Genomic DNA, 6729 nt, shown 5'->3' on the forward strand with positions numbered 1-6729 from the left:
ATCAATAGCTGACTCCTGATTTAGGGGCAGGGCCGCAGGAGGTTGGTAAATGCCTGTTGGTGGGCCTTGAATAAGGGGGATTAGGTGGAGTGGGCTATGGGGACTCTGGGGGGGGGTCCTAGGTGCCGGGGGAAGGGCATAAACAGGGAAACTAAGGCTGGGACCCTGAAAACAAACCACACTTATGCTTTCCTCTTGTCTGGACTTGCGCTTGTTTGTAGCTGCGGCCTCCTGTCTTCACTGTGCAGTCGAGGGTCCTAATCGGTGAGAAAAGTCAGAGTGCTTTAAACCCTCGATCCGGCGTGCCCAGTGCCGCCCCAGGACTGCCTCCAAGGTCGTGCCTATTGGGTAACAAAACGGGGCTGGTAATATGCCCCCCATTCTTGACTTGTTTCTGAATAACAATAAAAAATACTAAGCGGAAAAGGTAACCAATTGAATGAACATTTTATTTTCCAGTTTTCAAAAGGTTTGCCGTAACGTTCGTATGTTTTATAGAGGAAAATAAGTCAGAGAACACTTGAGAAGCTTATTTGGAAACTGACATCAATCAGACCAACTGCACCAGCTGAGACTAGAGGATTCCCTGAAACCGTTGCCCTGAGATACTCTTCAAGCTTTGAACTGAAACTAGCCCCTGAGGTCACCTTTTAATGAAATAGCAGATAGGCTCACAAGAGAAAGAATATCACCCGTGAGTACAGTGCTCCTTTAAAAAAATCATCTATATGAGACCAAACGATCAATAGTTACTTTAAAGCAAAGATGAGAATGTCAGGGAGCCGGGAAGCTAGATTAATGGAAATGGAACAACCAGAGCGGAAGTATTGAGAATGTTCACGCATTGTGAAAAATGTAACTACTCAACAACTTGCGTAGAAATTGTTAAACGGGAGCCTACACTGCTGTGTAAACCTTCACTGAAAACACAGTAAAATATTATTTAAAAAAAAGAAAATTTGCAGTGAGATCCGAAGGGTAGGCCCTAAATCCACACGTAAATCTATGATTCCATTTCTGGATTTCTGAAATGCGAAAAACTCTAAACGCCAGAAGTGTTTTTTTATTATTATTATAAATTTGGCATTAAAATTAATTTGGCAGCAAATCTGACCCAAAGTGACAGGTTACTTTTACTCAGTATTTGCCCCACTTAATGTGACTGTTCACACATTTTCTGCGTGAATATTCATGTGTTAATCATGGGGGCTGCCCCAGGTCCCACTCACTCGGATGTAAGGTCATATGTATGTGCTGGGTTACTGTCCTAAAAAGGAGTCCCTAGGTGGCTCAGATGGTGAAGTGCTCAACTACTAGCCAAAAGGTTGGCGGTTCGAACACACTCAGAGGCACCTTGGAAGAAAGGCCTGGCCCTCTGGAAGGTCACAGTCTTGAAAACCCTATGGAGCAGCTCTACTCTGCACACATGGGGTCACCATGAGTGGGACTGTCTTAAAACAAACACATACTTTCTGAATTCTGAAACAGATCTAGACTCAAGGCTTCTGGTAAGGAATTGCAGACCTCCACTGTACTATGTAGACATAATACCAAAACCAAACCCGTTGCCGTCGAGTCGATTCCGACTCCTCGCGACCCTGTAGGACAGAGGAGAACTTCCCCATAGAGTTTCCAAGGAGCGGCTGGTGGATTCAAACTGCTGACCTTTTGGTTGGAGGCTGAGCTCTTAACCACTGCGCCTCCAGGGCTCCATAAAAAAAAAAATAGGCATACCAAAAAAACCCACTGCGGTCGAGTCGACATAGTAAACCAAAAAAACCAAACCCATTGCGGTCAATTCTGACTCATAGCAACCCTGTAGGACAGTGTAGAACTTCCCCATAGAGTTTCTAAGGAGTGGCTGATGGATTTCAACTGCCAACTTTTTGGTTAGCAGCCGAGCCCTTAACCACTACGCCACCAGGGTTTCCATAGGCATAATAGGTAACTTTTTTTTTTTTATTCTGTTTTTGTTTAGTTTAAAATATGAAAATTCATATTTGAAAATGTTAAGCTAAGGAGTGATTATGGACTCAGTATTCACCGTGTAGAGCTTTACTTCCTCCTCCTGTTTTCAGTGAGGGAGTTCTATCTGCTTATCTTACCTCCTGCTCCTCCCAGGCCCTCTGTATTACCTTCTGCCAGGAATAAACCTCCAGGCTTCCCTAGGATGGAGGGGCAGCTGCCTGGCCCTGTGGGTGTTTAACTGGTTTTTAAAGACTTCCAACTCATCTGCCTTTCAGAGTCTGGCTTGGGTTCCCCGAGCTGCCTTAATACAAAACACCACAAGTGCGTGGCTTTAAAGAACAAGACCTTACTGTCTCCCAGTTTTGGAGGCTGGCAGTCCCAATCAGGGCCTTGGCTCCTGGGGAGGGTCCCTCCTTGTCAGTGGCCCAGGTGTTCTGGGGCCTGTAGAGGGCCTCTCACAGGGCCTCTCCGTGTGTGTGTGTGTGTGTGTGTGTGTGTGTGTGTCCTTGTCTGGCTTCTCTGTCTTTAAGTCACCACTCAGAAGAGATTAAGTTTTAGGATCACCCTACTCCAGGATGGCCTCATGAACATAACAAAAGAGCCCCCCATTCCAAACAAGCTCACAAACTCAGTTATGGAGTTAGAATTCCAACGTTGCTTTGGGGGGACACAGATCAGTCCATAGCAGAACCTGGCCTCCTCTCCCCCAGGTCTTCTGACACTGTTAGGGGGTTATGCTTGGTAGATTGTGTTGCTTTCTGGCTTTCTCTAATTCAGGCTTTTTTTGAGGGGCTAAATCTGTTTGGCTAAAATTTTGCTCTCCAGTTTCCAAAATGTTGTAGCATGGATTTTCTTTCTCAGTCTCTTACAGTTTATATTTAAAACAATAGAACGCACCCCCGCCCCCCCCCAAAAAAGCAACCCTTTACATTTTGGGAAGGTTTCAGATAGGGAGAGGAAGGAAGTCTAATACTTACGCTCAGTCTGCCATCTTTATCAGGAACATGCTGCTTTATTTAAAGTAGCTCAGTGTTTCCCTTCTGCTAATTTCCTGCACTTTCAGTTTCTCTTTCCTTCTATACCCTTGGAAACCCTGGTGGCGTAGTGCTTAAGCGCTACGGCTGCTAAACAAAGGGTCGGCAGTTCAAATCCGCCAGGTGCTCCTTGGAAACTCTATGGGGCAGTTCTACTCTGTCCTATAGGGTCGACTATGAGTCGGAATCGACTCCATGGCGCTGGGTTTGGTTTTTTTGGTTTCTACACTCTGAAGTCTTCCCTGCAGAGGCCGTGGTCTGCAGTGTTTGGTTGAACTCCCCTGAGTTCCTGCTGGCTCTGCAGGCTCCTTAACAGTTCCATTCGAGTCGATTCTGACTTATACGACCCTAAAGGACCCTTTAGGACAGCATAGAACTGTTCCATAGGGTTTTCTAGGCTCTGGGGTCCTGGTGGTGCAATGGTTAAGAGCTCTGCTGCCAACCAAAATGTTGGCAGTTCATATCCACCCAGCCATTCCTTGGAAGCCCTGTGGGGCAGTTCTGCTCTGTCCTATACGGTCACTATGAGTCGGAATCTACTGGATGGCAACATGTTTTTTTTTTTAATCTTCATGGGAACAGATAGCCAGGTCTTTCTCTTGTGGAGCAGCTGGTGGCTTCAAACCATGGACTTTTCCGTTAGCAGCTGAGTGCTTAACCACTGTGTCACCAGGGCTCCTTTGCAGACTCCTAGCCCTTGTGAAACTGGACTTGCCTTTGGTCCAGGGCGGGATGATTTCAGGACAGATCTAACCAGTATTACGGGCTAAGCACAGGCAGCTAGGGAGGGGGGCTCTGGAATCTGTCAACCACTTGCTCTCTTAGGGGGCTTCAATAGCAATATTTATGACTTTCTGATAAATACTTTAAGGAGCCCTGCTGGTGGTGTGCAACATTCTCCCCCAAATTTCCTGAGTCCTTCCTCCACATTGACATAAACGCACTCTCCCAAAGGTTCCTATCTAATCTTGCCAGTTGCTGTTGTCAGTATGATCCCATATAGATAGCTCTTAAAAGAGCATAATGCTCAAAGCAGACATTCTTTTTTTTTTTTTTAATTAATTTTGATTGTGCTTTAAGTGAAAGTTTACAAATTAGGTCAGTCTCTCATACAAAAATTTATATACACCTTGCTATACACTCCTAATTGCTGTCCCCCTAATGAGATAGCCTAGTCCTTCCCTCCGCTCTCTGTCTTCATGTCCATTTGGGCAGCTTCTGGCCCCCTCTGCCCTCTCATCTCCTCTCCAGACAGGAGATGCCAACATAGTCTCATGTGTCTACTTGATTCAAGAAGCTCGTTCTTCGCCAGTATCATTTTCCATCCCATATTCCAGTCCAATCCCTGTCTGAAGAGTTGGCTTTGGGAATGGTTCCTGTCTTGGGCTAACAGAAGGTCTGGGGACCATGGCCTCTGGGGTCCTTCTAGTCCCAGTCTGACCATTAAGTCTGGTCTTTTTACGAGTATTTGGGGTCTGGATCCCACTGCTCTCCCGCTCCCTCAGGGCTTCTCTGTTGTGTTCCCTGTCAGGGCAGTCATTGGTTGTAGCTGGGCACCATCTAGTTCTTCTGGTCTCAGGCTGCTGTAGTCTCTGCTTTATGTGGTCCTTTCTGTCTCTTAGGCTCATAAGTACCTTGTGTCTTTGGTGTTCTTCATTCCTCCTTGCTCCAGGTGGGCTGAGACCAATTGATGCATCTTAGATGGCTGCTTGCCAGTGTTTAAGACCCCAGATGCCACTCTCCAAAGTGGGATGCAGAATGTTCTCTTAATAGATTTTATTATGCCAATTGACTTAGATGTCCCCTGAAACCATGGTCCCCAAACCCCTGCCCCTGCCATGCTGGCCTTTGAAGCATTCAGTTTATTCAGGAAACTTCTTTGCTTTTGGTTTAGTCCAGTTGTGTTGACCTCTCCTGTATTGTGTGTTGTCTTTCCCTTCACCTAAAATAAAGCTTACGTACCATCTAATTAGGTAAGTTTTATTTATTTATTTTTACCATCTAATTAGTGAAAACCCCTTTCCCCGCCTCTCCCCTCTTGCAACCATCAAAGAATATTTTCTTTTCTGTTTAAACTATTTCTCCAGCTCTTATAATACTGGTCTTATATAGTATTTGTCCTTTTGCAACTGACTAATTTCACTCAGCATAATGTCTTCCAGATTTCTCCATGTTATGAAATGTTTCATGGATTCATCATTGTTCTTTATTGATGCGTAGTATTCCATTTTGTGAATATACCATAATTTATCCATTCATCCGTTGATGGGCACCTTGGTTGCTTCCAACTTTTTGCTGTTGTAAACACTGCTGCAATGAACTTGGGTGGGCATCAAAGCAGACATTCTTTACTAATTAAGCTAAACTGTTGTTTGGTTTTAAAGAAGACTTAAGGGGATATTTTTGGTTTAAGGTTTAAAGTTTATCTCAGGGCAGTAGTTTTGGGGGCTCATCCAGTCTCCATGGCTCCAGAAAGTCTGGATTTCATGAGAATTTGAAATTCTGTTCTACATTTTTATCAGGATTCCTCTACGGAATCTTTGATCAAAATGTTCAGTAATGGTAGCTGGGCATCATCTAGTTCTTCTGGTCCCATGGCAGAGGGGCATTTGTTCACCGAGTCTTTTAGTGTGTGTTACATCTCAGGGTTTTCACTAGCTGCAGTTCAAGTGCTCAGTAGCCATGTGTGGAGAGTGGCTCCTGGATTCCATGACGCAGGTGTAGAATGAAAGAGGCCCAGCATCCGAGGCTGGGCATAGACCCTCGTCAGAGGTAGGACAGGGTGTGTACATTATATAAGCTGCATTATTTTTATGATTCACGTATAGTCTCTATTTCTTATGGTTTTCCCTAAAATTTAGAGAAACCTTTTGAAATGCCAGTGTTTTTCAGCAGTGCTAAGAATCCAGAAAGTACCCGTCCTCTGCACACGCGCACGCACACACACACACACACACTTACTCACACTCACATACCACACACACTCGAGCACATATACAGTGTCAACGGTCACCTTAGGGGAAGCTTTCTCAGCACAGAGCCCCTCCCTGCTGGGATAGCCCCTTCTAAGTTTACTGAAAAATCTTTGGATTTTGTTTTAGAAGGAAGGTGCTTTTCTTCACAATGTTTTTCATAATTTTAATACCACAGCTGCCAGAAACAAAATGTATCTCTTTTACAGTAATTATTACACCAGAGCCGCCATACTCCTGGGTTTTCCAGCGTGGTGTCAAGTTCGAATATCATCTCTTTCAACCCACGCACCTTGAGTTTGGTTCAGAAAACATGGCTCCATCACACTCCTGAGTGTGAAATATAGGAGAGTCACTGGGGTGATCAACTGGTGGGCGTCCAGTGGTTCCTGGAACTTAGAACTTAATTCCGGAAACCCCTCTCAGTGGTCTCCAGGACTCCGCCACTTTCCCTGGGGGGCTGAAATATTCCCAGAGACGGCAGCATCTCAGGCGTCCGCCCAGCCGCACCGGGGCAGGAGCCGCTCCTGCTCAGGAGACCTGGTGTTGCTACTGTTCATGAACCAAGGTGAGTTTTGAGAGGCACTTTTTCTGAGGAAGAAGAGATTTAAAGTTATGTACAGGCAACGAAGCTTTCTAAGAATATTTTGGCAGGCAGAAAAAAAAAAAGGATGAAAAAAAAGAATGAGCGGAAAAAGAAAAGCGGCAGGCCCCGATAGGATGGTGACCCTCGGGACACCGGCCAATGTCGGTGC

General features: G+C 45.3%; 1 protein-coding gene across 4 annotated transcripts in view; it reads left to right on the forward strand.

The window, feature by feature from the left end:
* N4BP2L2 (NEDD4 binding protein 2 like 2) overlaps window positions 1–6729 on the forward strand; it is a 103474-nt gene that overhangs the window by 80104 nt on the left and 16641 nt on the right. For 2 of the 4 annotated variants that reach the window (XM_064269942.1, XM_064269941.1), the window contains exon 6: window positions 222–331. The gene's annotated coding sequence lies outside the window, so the exon portion shown is untranslated. Of the gene's footprint in view, window positions 1–221; window positions 1945–6729 lie in introns of those variants that run through there. The other 2 variants (XR_010318168.1, XM_023547238.2) reach the window with 2 other exon arrangements.

Source organism: Loxodonta africana, chromosome 17 (assembly GCF_030014295.1).
Source record: "Loxodonta africana isolate mLoxAfr1 chromosome 17, mLoxAfr1.hap2, whole genome shotgun sequence".
Classification (NCBI taxonomy): Eukaryota; Metazoa; Chordata; class Mammalia; order Proboscidea; family Elephantidae; genus Loxodonta; species Loxodonta africana.